Here is a 27,010-nt window from a genome sequence, read left to right as displayed (position 1 = left end):
CAAGAAATTTTTATGTGCAAATATTTTAATAAAAGAGTTCAAATGTCTAACTTCTGGTACTGTATTTTGGTGACCTGTGAGCTTACTGAAGACCTATTTGAAATTGAAAATTAAGCCACATATTTTGAACAAATTCAAGATGAAAACCCCCTCTACACACTTTTAATTGAAGCCATAGATAATTGAGGCAGAATAGCACTGGGTTATTGAGGTGACTTAGTGCTTGAGCTGCTGCTAGTTGTCATAATGGCTAAATTAGGCTGTATGTCAGCTCCTGTTTGCTACCACAGATCGCAGAAGAATGTTGGATTTGTTGGAACAAAAAATTGTGATTTCAGATTGGTATATATTTTTTTCATTAAGATACTTTAGAGCAATGGTAGGAAACTTTTTCAGTCTGTCAATTTTTTTTTAAGGAATTAAAAGACCCTAAACATCCCCTGTTCATGGTTGGTGATAGAAAAGTTATGGGAAGAACTGGCCCCTCTTCTGAAGAAAGCATAAGCAAATTTTAGTCATACCAGAAACAAATAAGAGATTTGTGGACCAGCTGGAGGACCTAATAGACCATTCCTGCAAAATCACTGTTTTAGATTTAAATCATACACGTTCTGTTTTTAGAGTGCATGTAATAAACTCTGTATGTATACAAAAGTCATCAATTTTTATTATAGTCACTTGCATGATAATTGCATTTATAAGACCAGGAATTGGGACTGTAGGAGCTTTCTGGTACTCGGGTATTTGAAATAATCAACATGCTTTTGATTTTTGATTCTTGTTCCCACTTTTGGCCCTCTGATGAACTTTTCAGTTATATTTTTGTATCTTCACACAAAAAACTTGACAAACACTAACCATCCTTCCCAGAAGCACAGTGGACTTTGTATTCATAAGAAATTAGTCACAGGTGGACACTTGGTTTTGCCGATGCTGCAAATAAAATGCTAGTTGCTGTAAAATATTAATTTTGCTCTCAAATTTCTTTGGTTTGGAATTCAGTCATTCTTGTATGCTATGAAGAGGGAGCTCGTCATCATCAAGGACAGTATCTTAAGTTTTTCATATGAGATATTTTCATTCTGTTTTCAATGTTCTTTCTTGGTGGATGTGTTAAGGAGAGGGAGGTAGGGAAGTTTTGACCTTATTTGAAAAGATAAAACATATGCTGCAGATTCTGGTAATAGAACATTTCAGCCAGGGCTTAGATATTGCTGTCAAGGCCACTAAGCCCCTAGCATAATTTTTTTTTTTTTTTTTTGCATTTGGGGATCTGAGGCTGGTGAAGGTAAAGCTGGCCAGCACCTCTTCCCTGCCCCATTCTGTGCCACTAATTTACACGGTGGCTAAGGAGACCCCCTTAGGGAGACTGGGGATTTGAACGAAGCTTCCCTCCCCACTGTTTCCTCCCCCCCCCCATTCAATAATCATTGTCTGATGGCCTGGAGGACAGGAGGAAAGCCTGCAGAGTGAATAATGGGGGAGGGGGTGGGCTCTGCTCAAAATGGAGGCCTCCATGTTCTTTTGGGGTCCTGGTACTGAGGTAAACCTTGAAAAAACAGTCCGTGTGTGTGTGTGTGTAAAAGAGATACGGACAGAGACTGAGACAGAGGGAGAAACAGAAGTAAAAGAAGGGTTTCCCTACAGAGCTCTAGGAGCCAGGTTGCTTTGCTCATCTGAGCATAACCCAGAAAGAGGACACACCTTTTCTCTGTGACTTGAAGAGAGACTGCTCTGCCTTTATAGCTCTTGGAAGATGGTTCTTGCGCTGGGGCCTATAGCTGGGATTCCAGCCCCAGCAGTGCCTCTGAGTTTTTGTTCTGCCCATGGATTTCTGAGAGGACCAGGACCCAGTTGAAGATACACGTGGGCCTCCCATGTGGGAGTCTAGCATGTTTATACAGGGAACCTGTGGAAAAAGACAGCGTCTTTCACTTGAGGAGATGGGACGAGGAGAGAATACTTTGGACACTAATGGGTAGTATAGACACGATTGGTATTGAGCAGGCTATGCATTAAAATCAAGGCTCATGGCTTAGCTGATCTGTCTGAGGCATATGTCTAGACACTATTCTCTTTTCTTGACACACTTCCTCAGCTTGGCTCTCTTTCTTCCCCTCTTAGCTCACTGGCAATTCCTGTGTCCACCACACCTCACCTCTAGGTATTGGAGGGCCCAGGGCTCCACTGATGGGCCTCTTCTCTAGAATAACTCCAAGTGAACTCCTTGAATACTCTAGATCCTGATAACTCCAAGTTTTGAGCCTCCAGCCAGAACTTGTGCTCTGAGCTCCAGGCTTGGATGGACAACCACCTTCTCCACTTAGATGCCCAATGGGCACACCACATTGAACACCTCCAGAAGCAAACTCCTCTTCTTCCCATCTCCACAGTGGCAACTCTGCTCTTTCAGTTGGTTGAGCCCCACACCTTAACTCCCCCCTTTCTCTCACATCTTACTTTCCGTCCATCAACAAATCCTACAGCCCTACCTATCTTCCAAATGTATCCAGAATCCAACCACTTCTCCCTTTACGTACAGCCCTCAGATCCAAGCTCCCATCAGATTCTGCCTGGGTAGTTGGAATAGACTCCTTGCTGATGTCCTTGCTTCTGCCCTTGCACCCTGCAGTGTACCACAATGGACATTCTCAAGGATATCATCATGTGTGAACAAGACAAAGTCCCTTATTTATTAAAATCCCACCTTTCCTTCAAGAACCAGCTCACGTGTTCCCTTTGGCTCTGCACCTGAATGCCATCTCTTCCTTCTCTGGAATCCCACTGTGCTTCATTTCTGATGCCTCCTACCACATGCCTCTTTCATATAACCACTTGCCTTCTTTCTCTTTTCCACTAGCTGGGCAATTCCTTAAGTAAGGAAACCATGTTCATCTATCCTAAAGTGCATCTTGTCCTTGGTAGGTGCTCAGTACATACTCCTTACGTGGCTCCTGGCCATTTGACAACCTGATTTTTCATTTCCCAAGTAATAGTGAAGGCAATTTATCTGCCAGATACATGCTCAGATTATATATGCCGCATGCTTTTGGGAAGCGCTTTACCAATTTTCTTCTCATTAAAATATATTTGGTACATGGATGGAGGGATCAGCTGGGTTAAAAGTTAATGTATTTTGTAGAATAGTACTGAATTCCTGAGTGTGTTTAATCAGAAATAGTTAAAATATCTTCCAAAGGGCTTGACACACTCCTCTTTGAATATCTGATTGAACATAGTGTTTTTTAAAGGTTACAGTCAAGTCCAAGAAAAATTTTAATAGGAAAAGAACTAATAATTTCAAAATCATAGCAATGTTTAACAATGTCAATAGAAAGGAAGGAAAATACAAACTACTCAGCATTCAAGTAATGTCACTGTGTACTTCTTAAGTACAAAATGAATGCACAACTGTGTACCTGACTATGTAGTTAGTCATGCCTTTGGCATATAGAACTCTTCTGAGTTATATTAATTTTTCAAATAATATGATTGTTCTAAGCCAGAATTTTATTATTATTAATTTGTACAAAATGTGCCTTTCTTTTGATGAATGACATCTTTTTAAGGCATGAAGGAAAGTTTAGGTGTAGGAGGAGAATAGAATACATGCCTGTTGGGAGGACAAAAAATAAAGAATGGGTGAGTAAAAATACAGTTACTGTCCTCCAGGATCCACATCTTCTCAGGCAATGCTTAGTTATGCTTGTAATCCATACTTAAACAGATAAGTATACTTATAAGAGAAGTAAGATATCTGTTTATAAAATAAACAGATAAGATACTTAAACAGATAACCTACTTTTTATATACTCTATTTTGATGTATTCTGGGTACAAAGTTAATCTGCAGGATCACTATATCTCTTCACCTCTCTATCTTGGGATAAACTGATACTTAGCCTTCAAAGTCTCGACACAAATATTCCCATTATATGATAACAGGCAGCGTGGATCATTCACTCATTTGTGACTCCTTGAGGTCACAGACTATAGTATCATATTTATTTTTAAATGTCTAATGCTTCTCTCAGTCCTTGGCACAGAGGAATATAATTGATATAATTTCTAATGGAGGAATAAATGCAGATATAAAATAATCTCTCTTTATTTCAGTATGTCCTTTCCCCCCTTTATCTATTAAGTAGGCTCCACAGCTAGCATGGAGCCCAGTGCAGGGCCTGAGTTCACAACCCTGAGTCTCAATCAAGAGTCGGAGGCTTAACTGACTGAGCCACCCAGGTGTCACCTTTTTTCTTCTAAGCTGAATACTTAGAGTGGGCTTTCTATACTGTGTCTGGGAGGAGTTTAAAGCAGTGAGGAAGAACTGGGAAAAAATTCCTACCCAGATAGTTAGATGACCTTTGTGCATTTCCAGGGCAAATAATAGGCCTTTTATCCAGTGACAGAGGAAGAGAGAAGGGGAAGGACGCAGCCTCATAAGTGCCTGATCTGGAGGCTGCACGGTCCCTTCCACTCGTGTCCCATTGGCAGAGCTTGGTTACGTGGTATAAGGAACCTGGGAATTCTTGTCCCACCTCGCAACCGGAAGCTCAGCAAATAATTCTAATTATGTTGAAATCAGGTGGGAACAGATCATTCAGGACAACCAGCGATTTCTGCCACACGGCCAACCTCCCAGATATATTGTGAGAAGGAAAACAAAATCATGAATGTCAACATGTTTTGAAAAATGTAAAGAACTCTGCAAAGGTGAGGTATGAATTTATTGTCAATCGTAATAATAAAAAAAGTGAAAGCACTTGGGAAATGGTCCTCTTAAGCTATTTAGAAGAAAGGAATTAGACAAATACTTTAGAAATTGTTGCCCACTTAACTTCTTCACTTGCAACTGGTAGTACCCAATGGAATGAAATCTTGGCAATTATTTTGATAGCATTTGACCAATTCAAATCATTTTTGAAATAACCTATTTTACATAAAACACACCACCCAATACCTTTAGTTGGACCCAGCATGGTGTTTAAAAGAAGTATCCTAAAGTTTATGACTGCGCTAATTTGCTATTTTGACTAAACTAAAGATAAATATTTAGTGACCTGTGGTCTCTGAACAGATTTTTTCTTGTTTGAAGTATGGATGTCAGAACATCATCCACGAACCATTATCTTTGTGGTTTGATGAAATACTCAAAATAAACTGAAAGCAGGGATATACATAAAGTTTAAATACAATGGTTAAGCAAATAGATATTTCCATATCTATAGTGCACCTTTATTTGATAATTAGATGTTGGAAATACAAGGGACTGGGGATAACCCCAGATCAAATTTCTTCTGGGGACAAACCGCTTGCCGTGACCTTATTGGGGTCCTCTAGCTTCAGCTCCACTGTTGGCAGCAAGAGGAGCTCAAATCTTCACAAGTAACCCACTCAGTTTTATCTTTTATATTGAACGGGAAGCCTGCCTCTCATTTCAGGGCTTTAGGACAGGACTCACCTGTGGTTGGCTCTTGGCCTTTCCAAATCTCGAAGAATAAAACTAACTGCTTTTTGACGAGACAGCCTTTCAAATATCTGAAAAGGCCACTCTGTTCTTTTTAAGTATTTTCTCTTCATGCTGAAGTCGGCTCTGAGAAGAATCAGAGGGAGATGGACATTTAGCCAAGGCCCATTTCTTGGGAGGCTGGGTTAAAAGTTAATGTATTTTAACTTTTTAGGCTCCCATTTCTTGGGAGGTGTGTTGCTGAATTCTGAGAATGCAAATTCGACCCTAGAGAGGCCTCTGTATCTTCTGACACTGGAGGAAAAGGTGAAATGGGACATGGAAAAGTTGATCCATGGTGGGGGCTGGGTGGGGGTTGGTCATGGTCTTGAAGGAGCAGAGCAGTCGGACCTGTCTCTGTCCCAGCATCCTGCACAGGAGCTGGAGATGGGCGTAAATGACTGAGGATAAGGGGCCTGAGGTGTCCAGGCTTGGGGTCCTGAAGAGAATAGGGACCCCTGGCTATTATTTACTGGTTCTTTTTGTAAGGGTCCAGGGGATGGTTCCAAAGCCACAGGGGAGGTGGGGAGTGGTAGGGAATGTACTTGGCTTTCAGGCCCCTGCCGGCCTTTTGGGGATGCTGCTCCTCCTTTGTGCATGACGTCCCCTTCTCTCTGGATTCCTCATCACGTGGTCTTCTCCCTTGAACCCCTTCTATCAGTGACCCTAGTTCTTCCCTGGTGTTGGCATCTCTTTACTCAACGTCAGGCTTTTCTGCGGGGGCTCAGCAGAGGTGGAGCAATGGTGGTAAGGTCTTCCGCTCGGGGCTCAGGTGCATCCTCCATGAAATTATCTGAAGTCAAACAAAAGTTGTAGCATGGATTTTTTCAAAGCATACTTTTTAGGCTGCATGAGAGATTCCGTTTCCTCCTGTTTGCCTCAGGGGGGCTGTGTTAGCTGTGAGCCAATCCCCAGGCCCTTTCCACCCCTTCCTGGCCAGGGTTACATTTCAAAGCCTCCCTGCACCCACAGAGGACAAAAGGCTTCTCTCTGAGTCTGCAGGTTTGCTCCAGCTATAGAAGAGGCTGGGGTTGGGGGGGGGCGGCTGGTGATTGGCAGTTTAAGGGTGGTGGGTCTCACATCGCCACCAAAAGAAGGATAAGGTAAGACCTCCGCCCTCATGTCGCTTACAGATGAGTAGGGGAGAGATAGTTGTCAAATAATGTATAAGTGCCTTAATATAAATAGTACCGGGAACAGTGGGGGTGCCAAGAAAGGAGGGATGGGTAAGAGTTTTGGGGGGAGTCAGGGAAAACGATACTGTTGAGATCAGGGGCTAGCAAGCTTTTCTGCAGAGGGCTAGGTTTTAGGCTTTGTGGGTCATGCAGTGTGTGTCACAACTACTCAGTTGTGTCCATGCGGTGAGAGGGTGGCCATAGGCGACGTGGGGCTGAATGGGCACGGCGGCGTTCTGGGACAACTTCAGGTACAAATGTAGGTGTGGGCCCATAATGCTCGGGCTGGAGGGCAGGCACCCGACATAGGAGGGGCTAGTGGCGATCTGGGAGAGCAGCGTGCTGTCAGGACAGATGAGACGAGGTTCGCCATTCACCGCACAGGGTCAGGACTCGGAATGGCTGAAGCATCAGGAGAAAAGGAGGGAAAGAAGCTGGAAAAGTAAACCTAGAATTTGCCAAGGCCTTTCTTAAAATCTGATGTACCGAACAAATTTTAGCTGCCGCAGATGTTCAGTGGTACATTTCTGGTTCTGGATGCTGACCTATGTTAATGCCGTCTGGGACGGCATTCACTGTTTCGGCTGTGACCTCCCTGCAGACTGGATTTGTCACCAACTTTAATGTTTCCCCATGTGAGTTGCTGGTGAGCCAGATCTCTCCTGAACTCTCCTTTTGTTGTTTATTTTTGAACTCTTAATCTTAGTAAATTTCATCTTCACTGTGCAAAGAAGAGGGTTACCACAGATGGTGGATAATCCTTGAAAAATGGAAATTACCTAAATGTATTAAGGTGATCAGTTAAAGGAATAGCCATACATACTACCATGGAGTCGTATTTAGCTATTAGAAAATTGATGTATGGTGATTAAGAAGTTGCACGTGGTATGTTAAGAGAAGAATGCCAGTTACGTTATGCTTCTTACCTATCTCTGCTGATAAATAAGTGTGACTAAGTTGTATGCACTTTACAGTTCTTGGGCTGTGCGGGGCTCTCTAGCCCCTTCCTGACATGCCCAAACCTAGATTTGGTATTCATCCTTTCTCCTCCCGTAAAATCCTTCTGTAATAATACTTGACCCATTTTATTGAAATGATTTGTTTGTTTGTCTTCCCCCAACAGACCTCAGCTTTGAGATGCCAGGAACCGTGTTTAGCTTGCTTTCTATTTTATACCCAGAGCCTCCCAAGGCCCAGAGAGAGGGAGCATGCAGATGTTTGTTGCAGGAATGAAAGAACGCACCCCGTCCATGAACTGGGAAAGGAACAAAGTTAACAGTGGGTTATTTCTGGATGGCGGGATTGCAGATGATTTTTTTCTTTCTGGTTATCTGGATTTTCTAATTTTTGTATAAGCAAAATGCATTACTTTTGTGATGGAGAAATAGTGTTTCTGGGAAAAGATGGCAAATTGAGTTTACCCATTAAAATTTTTTTTTTTCTCTCTTGAGACCCCCTGAAACTCCAGTAAAGAAACTTAAAGAAAGAAGGCTGAGGAAGAACTGAGGGCAGAAGAGAAGGAGGGAAGGGAGGGGGAGAAAGACCCATACAGTGGAGAGAGCAGAGTAGCAGCAAAGCTTTGAGAGCTGAAAAAGCAGATGGACAAGTGTTATTGACTGAGCAGGCTCGAGAAGGCAGACTGTTCAGTTGGCAGTGGGAGAGACCAAGAGCAAATCCTATGATTGCTACGGCTCCGAGAGTAGCAAGACCAGATACTCAGGAACCAGAGGAGAAGGGCGTTAAGCGCTCATGTAAGAATTGGTTGAAAGCTGTTTAAGAAAGAACTAGATTTCTGGATCACCCCCTTCTTCTCACTGCTGGGCATCTGTCCCTTCTCCATTCAGGAGAAAACAAGAGGTTAATTTTCTGGAGAGTATAGAATGGGAAGTGTCTGGGCTGAGGGACGTCAGGCACATTTGAGGGCATGAGCCTATGCGGAAAACAAGGATTAAGTAAACATATGCAGCTGAAAGCTGAGACACCCCCGGGCCCCCTGCCCCCTGCTCACCCTCTTCTTCCACCGGGCTCTGTGGTTGCTGGCAGTGTGGCTTACTCTCCAAGTAGGGATGGAAGAGTCTTCTCCAGGGAATTGGATGAGCTCAGGTGGAAAGACCTAAGATGCTGATCCTACTGGTTCCACAACAATTGGTTGAGACAGATCCCTCTACAGTGAGACTCAAAGTCTACAAACCCCACCCACAGGCTCAGACCTTCCAATCAGGTTTTTTGTTTCTCCTTCTTAAATTTGAGTAGACAGTCAAAGATCAACCAACATCTGAGGAAAGCCTCCAACATGAAGATTGAGAACCACACAAATGAAGAAACAACAACAAAAAATCAACTATCTCTGAAGGAAACTTGGAGAAACCGAGAATATGCATGGAGAAAAAGCTAAAAAAAAAAAAAAAAACAAACCTAAAAACCAAAAAAACCCTCAGCCAAAAGATACAAACTTCCAGTTATCAATTAGGTCATGGAATGTAATATACAGTATGGCAACTATAGTTCCTAATACTGTATTCTATATCTGAAAATTGCTAAGAATGTAGATCTTAAAGTTCTCCTCAGAAGAAAAAGAACTGTAACTATGTGTGGTGACGGATGTTAACGAAACTCAGGGCCTCCGTGGATGGTAACAAGCCCAGCTCTGTGATGGCCTCTCCGACTGTCAGCCCTGGCCTGCGGGAAAGTGCCGCTAAATTTCTTAGTGATGCTGGTGTCCCCTCACTAGCACATTCCTGATGGCCTTGATGAATGGTGTGTCTCCCTCTGGTGCTCATATGAGACACAGAACGCTGGTGGATTGTTTGGCTTTACATAATATATTTATTCCAGCAGGCCTACTTCTCTCAGCTGCTTGTATTCCTTCCTCGATCAGCTGTCAAGGAAGCTCAAGCATTTCTGCCCACTCAGCATTGGCCATCACTTTTTCTAGGCTTCTCAGAGCCATTCTAGTAGCAAGTTTGCCCTATTTCCTGGGGTCCTTGCCAGAGCATTAACACACATTTTTAGAGAAAGTGCCCCCTAGTCAATGAGTTCTGTCTTGTCCAGTCTTATATTCCAGTCCCTTAGTCAAGGGCCCTCAAAATTCAATCCCAGTGGTACCTCTTGTGTTCTTGAGTATATTCTAAATCTCGAAGCAACTTTGGTGTATAATGTCTTTCCTCCTCTGTCAGGCCCAGCTGTCTCCAGGTTTTAACCCCAGGATTTAACCCTCGTTAGTGGCCTGTCAGCTCCCGAGGAAGGCACTACTGCCTTTTGAAGGGTGGAGCCTCTTCAGCATAGGGAAGTGCTGTCTCTAACGAGGGCAGAGCAGGCCACCTCTGCAGTCTCCACGCGTTCCAAGGAGTCTGAAGATCCCAGCAACTACTTCCCATGTTTCAGAGTCTTAAGTTTTCCCAGCCAGGGCTCCGACCCTGGTATAACAGACCTACCCTGGTTGAGCATTTCAACATCCCGGGAGCTCTGCATCTCTACCAGGTCCTAGGTCTGAGGCTAAGCTGTGCGTAGACTTCCACTGTGGGAGATAAGGGCCTCTCTGTGAGCTACCAGTGAGACCCTCTGGCTCCATATTGAGTCTTCGACTGCTTGGTAAAGGCCTTTGGCTTCTCATGATCTCTCTGTGGCGTCTCAGTATAGTACAGCAGGAACCGATCGCTTCCCCTCTCCTTGTAGCCATTGGAACGCCCAGATCATTCCACCTACGATGGCATTCCCCTCCGCCAGGACATTTCCCCAGTTCCACTGGTGAAGTATTTGGCAATCGGGATTCCATCTTGTGCCGGGAAATTATCTACCTCCTAAATATCACTCAGAATGGCATTTTCTTTGCCCTGCAGGAAGTGAAACCTCACTTGTGTTTGTTTAGGTCTTCTGAGATGCAAATGTCAAGACAGGATTAGATGTGCAAAACATTTATTCAAGGAAACAACTGTGAAGGATAAAGAGGAAGGAGCCACAGAAGGCAGAGCCTTTAGACCTTGACACATGCCCAACACCTGTGAAAGAGAGTGGGCAAGAAATAGGTTTCACTGGGAAGAGTCTCAGATGGCTGTACAGGTCTAAGAAAGATCCAGCCAGGCCAGTGAGGAGCCCTTGAGCCAACATTGCCTATTGAAGTGGTCACCGTCCTGCAGGTATGGGTCTGCATTAGTACCCTTGCCTTGTTCATTCATAAGGGAGAGTAGCCCGTGACAAGCACGACCTCAGGACCTCAGGGCCAGTGAAGTGGTGGGTCCAAAAGGGCAACAACTGGTGCCAGTCGGTTATGCTTCTCATAGCAGGAGAACTGAGCAGTGCATTTTCATGGTTACCACAAACACCAGTGAGGAATGCCATTCAGAAGAAGGGAATGAAAATCATTTCCAACCAGAATTTTTTTTTAAAATACATATTTCCGACCAGAATTTGAGATTTATTTAAACTACCACTCATTTATGAAGGTAAAGTAATGAGATTTCAGGATATTCAAAGTCTCAAAAAATAAATCTTCCATGAACCCTTTATGAGGAACATAGCGGAGACAAGAAGGAAGAAGACAAAATAGTAGGTCTAACCCAGGAATGTGATGAAGAATTGTCTACAGAGGAAGTCAACTGTGCAGCAGAACTAAGAGCAACCATTCCAGAAGGGGAGAAGATTCTAGAAGTGTGTCTCCAAGAAAAATATTGGAGGCTGATGTGAACTTGTAGAAATTTCTGTTGACAGGCTATTGGAAAGTGTGGGAAGAATTAGCCACAGGCACAAAGAAAACCAAGGAAATGAAAAAGCAATGCAATTATTAACTTTAAGGAAAACAAAAATAAGAAAGAAAACAGAGTCTTAATTACCACGTTATACAGCCCAGCTGTGAGTAATAGTCATGTTGGCAGAATAATGTCAGTATGGAAGAGTAGTTATTCAAACCCAAACCTGCTGTAGAGCTGAATTGGCTGGGTAAGAGAGCTAAGTCCTCACTTCCCATAACAGGAAGTCAGTAAGTATGGAAGTATAGAAATGTGTAGGTTTCAAAAATCAGAAGAGTCAATGGTGTTTATCTCTGCAAAGAGGAACTGGGGAGATTGGGGAGGGGGAGTAGGGCAGAGAACTATGATTGTTGTTAGAAGTTGCATAAAAATGAAAAGAAAAAAAATTTTATCATCACTTTAAAACTTAATTTTGTTAGTTATAGCACATATTTATAGCATTTCAGTCTGTAGGACTCTTTTTGCAGCGAGCTTTTTTGCAGCATTTCCAAATTTTCAGATTAATGCTTTGTGAATTTTCATCCTTTTGATGATAAAAATGTTGAAAAGAAATAGGGCTGTGAGTCAACTCTGTGGGATGTTGTTAGTCACCTTCTCTCAGCAGGACATCTCCTATTAATCAAATGTTGCAAACATCTGTCAGTGTTTGACAGTAAGCAACCAGTAAATTTTTGTTTAATCAATGAATACTCTTAAAATATAGCTTTCCAGCCTCAATTATTCAAGCAGACAGTACTGTGATAGATAGATAAATAGATAGATGATAGTTAGATGATAGAACGAACTCCTACTTTTCTTCTTTTTGACCCCAAGAATATCAAAAGAAGTTCTAGCAATTGTCAAAATTATTACACAGAGAGATACATCTATTGTATTCCTAGGTAAGCTAAACAACACCATAAACATTATTTGAGGCTAGTTGGGCAGCTGTATGTTATGAACCCCTGTTGCTTCCCCCGTATCTTCTCTTCCTCAGTGCTGATGTAATTGTATTAAGCCTTACATAACTTCAGTCCTGGGTCAGTTATTTCCAAAATCCACATTTTCTTCCATTTTAAAATTAAGAAAATGTTCATTTTTCAAGCATTGTATTTTCCATGATCACTCAAAGTAACTGATGACTGTTTCAGGATCATAATTGCAAATTCTTTTGCTCGGTCCCTCTTGGAGATGATGGATTTGGAATGGCATGCAGACTCCTGATGTGCTTTCCTCTTGCAATAATTAGTAATTCAAGTTCAAGAAAATGTCATAGTCTGAGGATAGATATAATAGAGGGCAAAAGGTAACGGACTCAAAAATGCTGGTGACAGGAAAAAATCAAGGAGACCCAACAGGTGTAGGGGATTTAGGAAGTCAGAGACTTGAAATGATCAGAGTGTATGACCTCAGAATGCAATGTTGATTTTCATATCAACTTTGTTATGTTGGAGTAATAAACTGATTTTCGAAATATATTTCTTTTATATAAGTAAATTCAATCAATCAAATTTTATGGAGTGCTTGTACCTACAATACAACTAATATATGCAGTTTGTAATCTTAGATTTTATTTCATATAGATACAGTTCTTTTTTTTTAAAGATTTTATTTATTTGAGAGAGAGAGAGAATGAGCGGGGGCGGGGGGAGGGCAGAGGGAGAAGCAGGCTCCCCGCTGAGCAGGGAGCCCAATGATGCGGGACTTGATCCCAGGACCCTGGGATCATGACCTGAGCCCAAGACAGATGCTTAACCTACTGAGCCACCCAGGCGCCCCCGTATAGATACAGTTCTGCTGAGGAAGCTCAGAATGATACATGGGTTCGTATCCTGATAAATTCATAATCTGTTGGGTAGCTGCAAAGTGTAATGTCTAACAGGGACGAAAAGATGTTTTAATTGCATGCAGTGGGCCAGCAGTAGGAAAGCTTGGGGCCTTTGGTGAGCATTTGCCACAGCCAAATCCCTGTCAGGAGGGATGAGATATGGTCCTGCCAGAATCTTTGTGATTTCAAAAGAAGCTAGAAATTCAGAATTTTGTGTGAAATTTCCTGATTTGTAAAGCTATCTCAATTTTTTTAAGTATGACAAAGACCAAACAAATCTTCTCTATGGATTTTGATTCCATAACCTCTGACCTACAGCATCTGGCTCATCTGCGAGGGGCCTGACTCCAAAGCTTCCAGCATGCCTGGTCCATCGTTTCCTGCCTGAGGTTCTCCACCAGCACTGAGGCTTTCTCCAGGTTTCACCTCCCACTGCAGTGCTGCTTATAGACAATGGGATTTCCCCACATGGAGTGATTACAGAGGCTGGAGAACACAAATGCGGGGGAAGGGCAGAGGTGAGGGAGAAGCAGGCATCCGGCTGAGCAGGATGACCTGAGCTGAAGGCAGATGCTTAATGGACTGAGCCACCCAGGTGCTCCAGAGAAGTGGATTTTTGAGCATAAAGCTTTCTAATGTATGGATTGGGTAGTTGCAGGTGTTACATCCTGCAATATTAAATACATAATGGGTATTCATTTAAACTGATTTTGTTCAATGACATAAATAGGTTTTTGTCAAATCATTAGACAATCTACTTAATCATAGAGAATGTTCACAACCTGCCCCCACTCCCAGGCCAGAGACGGAAGGTTTACTTTTGGGAGAATTTGAAAGAGAAGGAGGTGAAACTTGGGGGCACTACATAAAGCAAAGGGCAGGGGGTGAGACACAGGGATGAACAAAGGGGCTCAAGTGGAATTCTATCTACAAACTTCCTGTCACTTCTCAGCAGCTTCTTCACTCTGTCAGCAGGTAACATCTGTCTCCCTGGGGGGAAAAGGGAAGATTTTTTTTTTTCCTATTTGAAAGTCTGAATGGCTCCCAAAGTACCCATCTCATCCACTGACTTTTTGGGTGGGTCCCCTAAGAAAATGACTGGCTTCCCAGCCAATCAGCATAAAGTATGGCTTGTCCTTTATAAGGTGATCCCATACATATAATTTTTTACCAGTTTTTAAGTACTTTTCTCTTAAATATGGACAGCCAAGCATCAAAAAGTATTTGAAGAAAGCACTCAACATAAAAGAGAGAATAAAATAAATAAACAGAAAAGCAAACCAGGAAAAACAGATTGTGCCATAAATTAAACACACACAAACTCAAAAAAGAGCAGAGAATATTAAAAAATTCTTGGACATCAATAATGTGATTATTGTTTAGTAAAAAGTTTGAAGAATAAAGTCAAAGAAATGACCCCAAAGTAGTGCAAAATGACAAAGAAATGAAAATATTAAAGACAAGAGTAAAAGATTGAAACGATCAAGTACAAAAGTCCAACATCAGACTAAGAGGAGTTCCAAAAAGAAAATAATGGAAGTGGAGGGCAGGAAATTTTTCAAGAAATAATACAAGAATACATCCCAGAACTGAACATAAGCCTTCAGCTTTAAAGATCCTGTTGAGTTCCTAGAACAATGAATGCACAGTTATGTAGGGATTTAGAAAGCTTACCTTCAATGTAATCTGTCCTAAGACGCCAGTGGAAGGTATGCACCAGCAAAATCACAGAGCAAATAATAGGAAGAAATTGGATCCAGAAGAATATGGCTGTAATCCGTGAAAAACAGAAAAGTCCGAGGAGGAGAGCAGCTCTAGACAGCATGTAGTCCAGATGGAACCAGGAAGGTGGAAAGGTCTAGCAGAGCAGGTGAAGAAGTAAACAGGACAGGTAGTATGGCAGTGAATACGATGGAGAATCATGAAAGCATTAAAACACATGGAGTGTTTTGCAAGTCTAATAATGAGGTGGTTATTTATTCAAGGGAAAATAAAAAGCTGTCCGAGAAACGTGGGGTGGGGAGGGGATGTTATTAGTGTCCTGTTTGGCTTTGCAATGAACAATATTAATATAAGAACCTTGATGTAAAGACTGATTAATGATTTAAATAAGAACAGACATTTGGGAGGATAAGGGAGGAAAATTGGGGAGTACGAAAGACCTATCTCTTCATTATCATGATGCATGATTAAATTTTGGAATAAGCATGACTATGATGGTAATTACTAGAAAAACCCAGCTAAAAGTTAAATGCAATTATCTGCAGGGAGCAGGAGAGGGAGTTTGAGAGGGGGTGGAGAAAACACTGTTTTTCATGGCAGGCTTTTGGTACTATTTGATTCTAAACTACATGAATGAATTTATGTAATTAAAATAATTTTTTAAACCTGTACCACTGAATAACGCTTATAGATTCTGAAGTGCTTTTGTGTATTTTTTTTTGGGGGGGGCAGGTAAATTAATAGAGGGGCTCAGAGAGTCTAGCTGACTTTCCTATGGCTGCCAGGGCGTGGAACTGGGGTCTGCTTTCCTGAACGTTCCCAGGGCGCATCCCGTGAGTCCATGCTGCCTCCGACACGGCACAGTTTCATCTGGGGGTGTGCTGGTGAATGTCTACACCAAGAGTAAGTTCCCTCCTTGTCTGCATATCGCATATTAGCACGCCGAAATGGAGGAGAATGGGAGCCCTAAATTGTCACCAATGGCTTCTACCTTTATTAGCATCTAGAGATTCACCATTACCCGTATTGAAAAAAACCACTGAACCATATATACCACTTATTACTGCTACGTCATACCCCAAGACTTCGCGGCTGCCACAGGGCAGGGCAGGATTAGGGAAGTTCTCCCCGCAGTCACGGAAGCATCCACGGGGCTGGGCTCTTGCATGACTGGCAGTTGGTGCAGACAGCCCTCGAGCCTCCGCAACGCGGTGGTCTCAAGTCAGATGTTTTACCTGGAAGCTAGCTTCCCCCCACAGCAAGCACCCCAAGAGAACCTACTAGAAGGATGTCGTGTCCTTGCAGCTTCACTTCTGTCAGAACAGTCACAACCCCCAGGGTCAAGGGGAGGGAACAGAGACCCCTCCGGGGGAGGCGTGGCAAGGTCACGGTTGTGTTGGGTCACAGGGGAGGTTCGGTCTTTGACAAATGCGAGCTGCCGCAGCCTCAGTCTTTCCACTCGCAGTGATCTGTCTCAAATGCCTTTTCCCATCTCCCCAGGACCTGCACAGCTCTCAGTATACGGTTTGGAAAGTACCTCCTACGTGAAGACATCTCCACAAGAAGGAGTCTGTCTTTTCTCTGAAGCCCCATTGTATTTTCTTTAAAAAAATCCTTCTCGCCGCCCTTTCATTTTCAGTCTTGTGTCACAATCATTCTGTTACCGGGGCTTTGATCCCACACTATGTGCCCTGCGTAACTTGCCCGTGGCGTAAATATTTGCTCGGTGAAATAATGGTCGCATGATAACACAAATAATACTTGTGAAAAAGTGCGTTCAGATTCAGGGCTCTTACTTTATTTTCCCTCGCAATTCTAATTTCTGAAAAATGGAAGGAAGCAAACAATCTCTCAGGAGGAGTTATAGCAGAAACTGCGTGTGCCTGCTTCCTTGTGTTTATTGCTAATCCGTGAGAAACAAGGGAGAGGGGGAGTAAAAACCATGTCATTTACAATTTGATTAAAAAGCTTTTCTTTTCCTTTCATGTTTAATCCCCTTTAAATTTTCCCTTTTGTCATAGACGGGGGGTTAGATCAAGCGGGTATTACTGCCTCAGTTCCCCATTCTGGAAACATCCTGGCAGGTGCGTGACACATTTGGCCTCAACCCTGAACCCTGCCCCCTCACTCACTGTCTTCCAGTCCTGCAGAAGGTCTTGCTGTTGTGCCTTGGGAACTTTTCTTCTGACTCTCCTCTCTGCCTGGAATGTCCTCCCCGCCCCACCTGAGCCCCAAATCCACAGAATCCGTTTCCTCACCTGTTGGAAGCCAATGCTCAGAAGCTACTTTCTGGAATGAGGCACAGCCTGATCACCCCATCCAAACTGCTTGTCCCAGACACTCGGCCTTTGAGGAAGTAGAGAGACCTACTTCCTGGCACAAGAAGTCCTTCCTGGGGCCCAGTGGAGAGAGGAGCTCACTAAATTTATAGGGACTGCAAATGAAATGTGTGGAGAAGAATTTTGGGGGTTTGGTTTTTAGCCTCAGAATGGAAAGGCCTATCCGAGCAATTAAAAGACAAAACAAAACCAGCAAGCAAACAAAATCCCTCTGGCATAATAGTGGCTATTGCAAATGCCATCTTTGATTTCTTAAGCCATCCCCAGAAAGAAGCCACAGATTTAGTAGTTGCTCAACACTGTAGGGCTAAGTGGCTTCTATGTGTTAATTAACATCCCTTGAAGAACATTTGTAAATGAACCTGATCAAAGCCAAAGCCCAAGGAGAGCCGCTTTTATTTGGGGGGTGGGGGGTATGGATAAAGAATAACCTTTGAGGATTATTTAGGATCACAAAGGGAGACTGTAAAAAAAATTTTTTTTTTCCTAGACACAGAAATGGGGCAGAAAGATTGGGTGTTTTCCTGAGCTGGCCTGCCTGGGTTAATCCCATTCTCTGATTCTGATTTTCTGGGGGTGCAGAGGGGAGTGTGCCTTTGCTTGATTTGTTATTTACTGTGGATTAGGGGACTGTTAGATGTTAATGGACATGGATTGATAGATGTTAATGGACATGATTCTTGCCCAATAAGAACACATCTGGATTTTGCCCTATAGAGCTGTGAAATGAAGACTGACACCGCAACATGTGAAAACAAATGAAAGATTCTTGTGAGCACCACCAAGAAAATGCATCTCCTGTCCTTGGCACCCAGGCCATCCTTACTTTGTTCTGGCATTTTCTGACCACTTATCACCTTCTAACATTCTTTATAGTAATGTTTATTATGTTCACTGGTTATTGTTTCTTCTGCTAAAATAGAAGCTCCACGAGGGCAGAGCTTTTTGTCCGTTTAGTGCCTTGTTGCCTCAACACTGTGCCAGGCGGGTAGATGCTCCGTAAATACTTGTGGAATGAACATACCCCTTAACTTAGACCAGTGACTTCCAAATAGTTGGAACTTGCCCCACAGTAAGAAAGTTGACAAAGTCACACCTGAAACGAAAGTTTCATGAAGCGGGGCTTGCCTGCCCTTACTCACGCAACACACTCTGATAATTTCTGGTTAGTTCTAGTCTACTTGGATTTTCAAAATTGCTGTGGCTGCTCATAACTTGATATCGTGCCTGGAATCCGCCATGAGAAACTGTGACGTGAGGCCGTGTAGAAACTGCTACCACATAAGGCAAATGGGAGAGAGAGAGGAAAAGGGTGGGCAGTTACTTTCTACTACTAGCTACTCCATAAAATATATATATATGTTAGAGAGGGAGGGAGAAAGGGAGAGAGAGAATCTTAAGCCGGCTCCACGTCCAGCGCAGTGCCTGACGTGGGGCTCAACCTCACAACCCTGAGATCATGACCTGAGCCGAAATCAAGCATCCGCCGCTTAACCGGCTGAACCCCCCAGGCGCCCCTCCATAAAGCATATTTTAGATTTTCATAATCTTACCCTGTCTGACAATGCAGAAACCCTCACATGCTTACAAATCACTTTTCTTTAGGTGGAAAGTGTTCTCTACTGCAAGGGGAATTGAGTTATTTCAAAAGCAAACAGCCGGGAATGAGCCTGTGAACTGATAAATGATCTTAAAGTCTCAGAGAGAGTCAGTAGTTGGCATCTGCTGTTGATAATCCCAAACAGGAGAATTAGGTGAGGAGACAGAGGTAAAACATTCAGAAAAGTGAAGCTGACTCTTATGAGAAAAATACTTTTCTCAGTTTTGTTGAAATCGGAGAGCAGCTGGTTCATGAGGGTATTATAGAATTACGTTGGTGATTTTAGTAATAGATGTTTACTGAAAAGATTCCAGCTGGTGGATGAACCACAGGATGCTTTTGCTGACCGTGTACTAAATATCCCTTATCTGAATTCTTTATCTTCTCGTCTCTTTTTCTCATCTAGCCTGATGTCTCCTTACTTGTTCCTTCACCATTCTCCTTTTGTTGCTGTTAGAAAAACAGAGATATAAAATCCAGGGATTGGAACTCCTCTGTGCCTCTAAGAACATGGTGATAAATGGACTAGGTGGATTCTGGTCACAAGCCAGATATTTTGTTAACAACCTAGCATCAGTGACTTGGAAGGATTTTTATAGCTGCATGATTTAGTATTAAATAGAATGAATTAACTAATGTTGATTAGTTTTGTACAGATAAATGAGGCAAGAAACTTAATCTCTGATTTATTGATGTATTTACTCCAACTGAGTTATGAATTTTTTTTACTTCATTTGAAGGAAGTTTATGCTTAAAAACAAATGAATAAGGCCTTTTATGTAACCTACTTTGGAAAAATCCAGACAAAATGATTATACAAAACTCCAGAATCACACCATGATTTTAAAAAAAGTACTTGGCCTTGCCTAGGTCTTGCCTAGCTGTAAAAGCATACCTTTACCTCAGTGAGGTCTTATAGAATCTCAAATTTGGCTATGTGTATTTAGGAATTCTATATTGACAAATGACCAACCCCAACTATAACTAGGTTAAGGAAGAAAAGGAGACTTTCTTCAGAGGACACTGGGATACTTCACAGAATTGGAGAACAGCTCCAGACACTTTAGGGATTGGACTTGCAGGTAATTATTACCATTGGGGGGGGGGGGAACAATCTCTCTTCCCCTCTCTCTCTCTTTCATGCTCACATGCTTGGGTCTGCTTGGCTTCTTTACATCACACCACAGAGGGTGTCTTCCCATGCCAGCAAGTCCAGATTTACTGCAAAGGCAGGAGAGACCCTTGCATCTACTACAGCAGAAAAATCTCAGGGAGGATCTCTCACTGGTCTGCCTTGGGTCATTCAACTCGAAGTGGAAAATGACTCCTGTCTTATGTCTATTTATTCTACATATGCACATATGAGTCCATAAATTAGGTAATACTGCACATGCATTATCTTTAGCTCACTATAATTTATTAAAATGATTGATGATCCTTTGTAGCTAACAAATAATTTGTTCCATTTAATCCCTTAGTCCTGGACTATTTCAACTGATCCTTATTGTTGTCCCTTTAGATTGTTTCACCTAATCCAAGAACTATGTCTGACACATAGTAGCTACTCAATAATTATTTGACTAAAAGAATAAATAAATAATCTCACATTGTGAGGTGTTCAGGTTATTTCGATTCAACTCCTGTTGACGAAGAGTACATGGTCTTGGTGAAGAGCCACTAATTTATGAAGAACTATGAAGAAGCATGGTATCTACTCCAACTATATGTGTTCAGGGTGTGGTGGGAAAGGAATGTCTAAATGCATCCAGGAAGCCAAACAAGTCTTCACAGAGGAGATGAGAATGGAGATGAATTTGGACGGAGTGGACATTTATAGTGAATAACCGGGGAAAATAGCACCAAGAGTAAGCAGGTTAATTATGGACTCTTCTCAGAAGAAACAAATCTAAAACAGAAGGCAGGGAAGGCTCTAGATAATAAAGGAAAAGTAGAATGTCATTTCAGGATTGGTGGGTTGTCATCCAAGGTACAGCCCTGTGTGAGGGGTATCAAGAAATTAACTTGTCTGTGGTAAAGGAGCTGGGTTGGGAAGTGATGAGATATGAAACGCATATGAGTATGAAACTGTACCTGATCTTCCTCTTAACTTGTGAGAGGCTGTAAGGCTTGGTGCTCAAAGTGGAAATTCTACATATTTAATTTGCTGAGAAGTCCAGAGTGAAGGCACACAAGGTCAGCTGCTGCCTGTTTCCATACATCTGTCTGACTGGGGGTCAGTGAAGGTGGATATGAGGCCTCAGGCATAGGTTGGGGCCCGGATGACTGAGGCAGGTCCTGGGCAACGTTTGGGAAACTGCACACAGAGACTATTGGTTACAGTATTTTTGTGCATAAAATTATAGATGACTATGTTTTGGAAATTATTTTTGTGCTCTTTGAGATGGTTATTTTGTGAAGGCTGCTTGAAATTCTATCTGAAGGAACTGCAGTTTATAATCTACAGAGCTGTGCTGATAGAAGTAACAGGGTTTGGTCTCCAAACAGGAACATTGGCATACTTGGGTAACAGCAAAGTATGGCAGTGACTTTGAAGAGAGTCCTTGGACATGTAATCATGATTTAAAATTTGTTTAGTCCTTTGACCTTTCTTAAAAGAATGTACCTTTAATTTAGAACTAGACAACACCTCGAGGTCTCTTCTTGGGTAGGGAGTAGCCACAAACTAGCTGTTTGAAATATTTTTTGCTTACGGGCTGCATTTCAATTCTTTAACCATTGGTCTCAGTCAATTTAATTAAGATTATTTATAGGATTAAATTAATCCTTTAAGAATTATTCCATTTCATCTTTTTAAAAAAATCTAAGGAATGATAGCCAAAAGTGACCCTTTCAGTGTTACCTCTGAAATGTATTTGAATGATTGTTAATACCATCCATCCTTGTCTTCTCCCAACTTTTGACTCATCCACCCAGCCACAACCAGGCATCCTCACTGAGTGATCAGAACCATGACCCAAACAGAACTTGATCACTTTCCTTCCGCAAGCCCTTGCTTGTTGCTTTCTCTGTTGTCCTTGATTCTTTCCCTGCCATGCAAGTCATGTATAATTCATCACCAAGTTCAATGATAGGCTAAATCTGGCCACTTCTCATTATCTCCTTTGGTCCAAACCAGTCTTTTGCCTGCACCAAGGCAATAGCTACCTAAAACAGAAGGCAGAGAAGGCTCTAGATAATAAAGGAAAAGTAGAATGTCATTTCAGGATTGATGGGTTTCCTTGCCACTATCTTGCCCTCCTGGAGATGGTTTGCCACATAGCAGCCAGTGATCTTTTAAAAATCATAAATTACATTACTACCACACTTGAAGAATAAACTTACCCGGCCAGTCACAATTGTAAGTGCTTTTCATATACTGACTTATTTCATCCCCGTAAGAATAGGAACATAAGGTGCTATTCTTGTCCTTATTTTACAGATGAGGCAACAGAGGCACAGAGAGTTGGATGGTGTGTCCAAGGTCACACAGCTGATAAAGGCACAGAATTAGAACAGTCTGACTTAGCCCACGTTCTTAACTATCTAGTGAATTTCACCTTATTTAGAACAGAATCCAAACTCCTTATTTGGCCCTACAAGGCTGGGCCAGCCTGACGCAGTTCCAGCTCCCTGAGAAGCAGACCTTGGGGGAAGAAGTACTTGAAGCAGTGAGGGCATGAGAGCAGAACTAGGGAAGGGGTAAAGGCAAGCGATGTTGCCATTTCAGCTTGACCCCCTGCGGGACCGCTGGACTGTAAGCTGCCTTCAGTGGGACTTTTGAACTCCCACACCTGTCAGTCATTGGCAAGGGCCCCTCTTGGTTTGGAGGTGGGAGAGGGGGCTAAATACCTGTGTCTGATCTTCTTTTTAGGAGGTGCCCCCTTTACTTTCTATATGGCTTTCCTCCAACCTGCCACCTTCTCGCCAGACCCACAGATCTTTCTTTACACTTGCCCAATCCTCTACCCAGAATGCTTTTTCTCTCCGGGTCTTATTTAGCATTCTTCATTTATGCTGTTATTGATAGATCTCTCCTCAAACATCCCTGCTCAAAGAAGCGTTTTGTATTGTACCCCTCCATTCTGATCCCTGCCACCTCCTAGTCTCTTCCTCAGCTGTATTTCGAGGATCTCTCTTTCTCCCTAGAATGTAAGCTCCATGAGCTCAGAATCTTATTTCGAATCCTATTGATTTCTAGAAACTTAGAAAGGTACCTAAGACAACATTTGTTGAATGAATAAATAAGTGAGTGAATAAATCAGTATTCATCTCTTTACTTAAAAGCTAAATAACTGCAAATTTTTATTTAAAGACTTAAACATTTTTTTCTTATTTATTTATTTATGTAAGTAACCTCTATACCCAACATGGTGCTCAAACTCACAACCCCAGGATCAAGAGTCGCATGCTCTTCTGACTGAGCCAGCCAGGCACCCCTTTTTTTGTTAACTTGTGATGAGCAGATTTTAACTTTGATGAAGTCCAGTTTATCAGTTTTTTCTTTTATGATTAGTGCTTTCTATGTTCTAAGATCAAGAGGCTTTGTTTTGTTCTATGTTTCATAGTTTTAGCTTTCACATTTGGATCTATGATCTGTCTCAAATGAATTTTTATGCAAGGTGTAAGATTAAGTTCATTGTTTTTTCATATATTTTTCCAATTCTTGCAAGAGAATTTGTTTTTTTAAATTTTATTTTATTATGTTATGTTAATCACCATACATTACATCATTAGTTTTTGTTGTAGTGTTCCATGATTCATTGTTTGCATATAGCACCCATCACCAGGCTAACCACTCCCCTCTAGAACCCTCAGTTTATTTCTCAGAGTCCATAGTTTCTCATGGTTCGTCTCCCCCTGTGATTCCCCCCCCTTCATTTTTCCCTTCCTACTATCTTCTTTTTTTTTTAACATATAATGTATTATTTGTTTCAGATAACAGTGATTCAACAGTCTTACACAATTCACAGCACTCACCATAGCACATACCCTCCCCAACGTCTATCACCCAGCCACCCCATCCCTCCCACCCCCCACCACTCCAGCAACCCTCAGTTTGTTTCCTGAGATTAAGAATTCCTCATATCAGTGAGATCATATGATACATGTCTTTCTCTGATTGACTTATTTCGCTTAGCATAATACCCTCTAGTTCCATCCACGTCGTCACAAATGACAAGATTTCGTTTTTTTGATGGCTGCATAATATTCCAGTGTGTAGTGTGTGTGTGTGTGTATACACACACACACATATATATCACATCATCTTTATCCATTCTTCTTTTGATGGACATCTTGGGTCTTTCCAGTTTGGCTATTGTGGACATTGCTGCTATAAATATCGGGGTGCATGTACCCCTTCGGATCCTTACATTTGTATCTTTGGGGTAAATACCCAGTAGTGCAATTGCTGGGTCGTAGGGTAGCTCTATTTTCAACTTTTTGAGGAATCTCCATACTGTTTTCCAGAGTGGCTGCACCGGCTTGCATTCCCACCAACAGTGTAGGAGGGTTCCCCTTTCTCTGCATCCTCGCCAACACCTGTCATTTCCTGACTTGTTAATTTTAGCCATTCTGACTGGTGTGAGGTGGTATCTCACTGAGGTTTTGATTTGGATTTCCCTGATGCCGAGCGATGTTGAGCACTTTTTCATGTGTCTGTGGCCATTTGGATGTCTTCTTTGGAAAAATGTCTGTTCAAGTCTGCAAGAGAGTTTGTTGAAAAGGTTTTCCTTTGCCCTATAAGTGCATTGATGCGTTTGTTAGAAATCAGTTCGCATTAGGTTAATTTTTGAATTCTCTGTTCTTCTTTGATCTATTTGTCTGTTCTTATGCCAGTACCACACCATATTGAATATTATAGCTTTAGAGTAAGTCTTGGAATCCAGTCATGTGAGTGCTTCTGTTTTGTTCTTCCTTTAGCAATTTATTTGAACTTATCTATGTCCTTTGAATAATCATATACATTTTAGAAACAACTCATCAATGTCTACAAAAAATGTGTTGGGGATTTTGTATGGGATTGTGTGGAATTTAGAGATCAATTTGGGGAGGATGGATAACTTCCAGTGTTGACTCTTCCAATCCGTAAACATGGTATCTCTCCAATCCAACCTTGTCCCAGAGTCTTAGCTTAAACAGTAAGGAAATCATACAACGAAAGGCAGAACTAAAAATTTAAAAAGTGGTATCTTTCTCCTTTTACTATTTCTTCTTGAGCCACTTATAGTAATTTGTGTATTTCTAGGAATTTGTTCATTTCATCTAGGTTATCTTATTTGTTGGCATACAATTGCTTAGTCCCTTATAATCCTTTTATTATGGAAGTAGATATACAGAAAAGATCAGTAGTAATGTCCCCACTTCTGTTTCTGATTTTAGTAATTTAAGTCTTCTCTCTGTTTTTCATAGTTTAGATAATTTGTCAGATAATTGTCTGGCTACTTTATCTTGTTTATATACACTCTAATCTTTATTATTTCCTTTATTCTGCCAACTGTAGGTTTAGTTTGCTCTTCTTTTTGTTTCATTAAGGTGGAAGGTTAAGTTCTTGATTTGAGGTCTTTCTTTTTTAATGTGGTCACAAGTATAAAATTTCTTCTGAGCACTGCTTTTGCTGCATCCCATGAGTCTTGGCATGTTGTGGTTTGATTTTTATTCATCTCCAAATATTTTCTAATATTCCTTGTGATTTCTTCTTTGACCCATTGATTTCTAAGAATGTGTTCTTAAATTTCCACATATTTGTGAATGCTATTGATTTCTCATTTCACTTCCCAGTGGTCAGAGAAGATACTTTGTATGATCTCAGTCTTTTAAAATTTATTAAGAATTGTTCTGGGGGCGCCTGGGTGGCTCAGTTGGTTAAGCGACTGCCTTCGGCTCAGGTCATGATCCTGGAGTCCCAGGATTGAGTCCCGCATCGGGCTCCCTGCTCGGCAGGGAGTCTGCTTCTCCCTCTGACCCACCCCCCCTCATGCTCTCTCTCTCTCATTCTCTCTCTCAAATAAATAAATAAAATCTTAAAAAAAAAAAAGAATTGTTTTGGGTCCTCACATATGGTCAGTTCTGGGGAATGTTTCATGGGCACTTGAGAAAATTGTGTATCTGTTCTTGTTGGACAGGCTGTTCTAGATGTCTGTTAGCTCTGAGTGATTTATAGTAATGTCCAAGGCCTCTGTTTTCTTGTTGATCTGTTGTCTAGGTTTTCTTTTTTTCCTTCTTCTTTTTTTTTTAAGATTTTATTTATTTATTTGATAGAGAGAGAGCACAAGCAGGGGGAGTGGCAGGCAGAGGGAGAGGGAGAAGCAGACTCCCTGCTGCTCAGAGAGCCCTATGTGGGACTCGATCCCAGGACCCTGGGATCATAACCTATGCTGAAAGCAGACACTTAACCGACTGAGCCACCCAGGTGCCTGCTGTCTAGATTTTCTGTCCATTATTGAAAGTGGAGTATTAAAGTCTGCAACAATTATTATCAAGTTATGTATTTCTCCCCTCAATTCTATCAATTTTTGCTTCATTAATTTTGTTCTCTTTTTGGTGTGCATGTGTTTATAATTGTTATATATTCTTGATGGATTGACCTTCTTATCCATAAGTAATGTTCCTTTTGTCCCTTGCAACAATTTTTTACTTAAAACTATATTTTGGGGCGCCTGGGTGGCTCAGTTGGTTAAGCGACTGCCTTCGGCTCAGGTCATGATCCTGGAGTCCCGGGATCGAGTCCCGCATCGGGCTCCCTGCTCGGCAGGGAGCCTGCTTCTCCCTCTGACCCTCCCCCCTCTCATGTGCTCTCTGTCTCTCTCATTCTCTCTGTCTCAGATAAATAAATAAAATCTTTAAAACAAAAAACAAAAAACAATATATTTTGTCTTATATTAGTATTGCCACCCCATCTCTCTTTTGGTGCATTTAAAAAATATTGTGCTTGATCTCCAGTTATTTCAAGGATTTTTGCATAGATATTCCAGGGAACATAGATTTTTCAGAACGTAGATTTCAAAATCAACACTGAGGTTGGGAAGGAAGTGGAGAAGATATCACACACCAGTGTCTTATGCCTCAAATTGGATCATTAGTGCATTTTGAGAAAATGCAGTATTATTCTCAGAGGC

The 27,010-nt window shown here is 41.8% G+C and overlaps 1 protein-coding gene across 1 annotated transcript in view; it reads left to right on the top strand.

Moving 5' to 3' along the window:
* The window catches only part of KL (klotho), a 43,552-nt gene that overhangs the window by 1,683 nt on the left and 14,859 nt on the right, over positions 1–27,010 (top strand). The window lies entirely within an intron of this gene.

This window comes from Mirounga leonina, unplaced genomic scaffold, assembly GCF_011800145.1.
Source record: "Mirounga leonina isolate KUSES-001 unplaced genomic scaffold, KU_Mleo_1.0 Mir_127, whole genome shotgun sequence".
Taxonomy (NCBI): domain Eukaryota; kingdom Metazoa; phylum Chordata; class Mammalia; order Carnivora; family Phocidae; genus Mirounga; species Mirounga leonina.
This window is presented reverse-complemented; position numbering and strand designations above follow the sequence as displayed.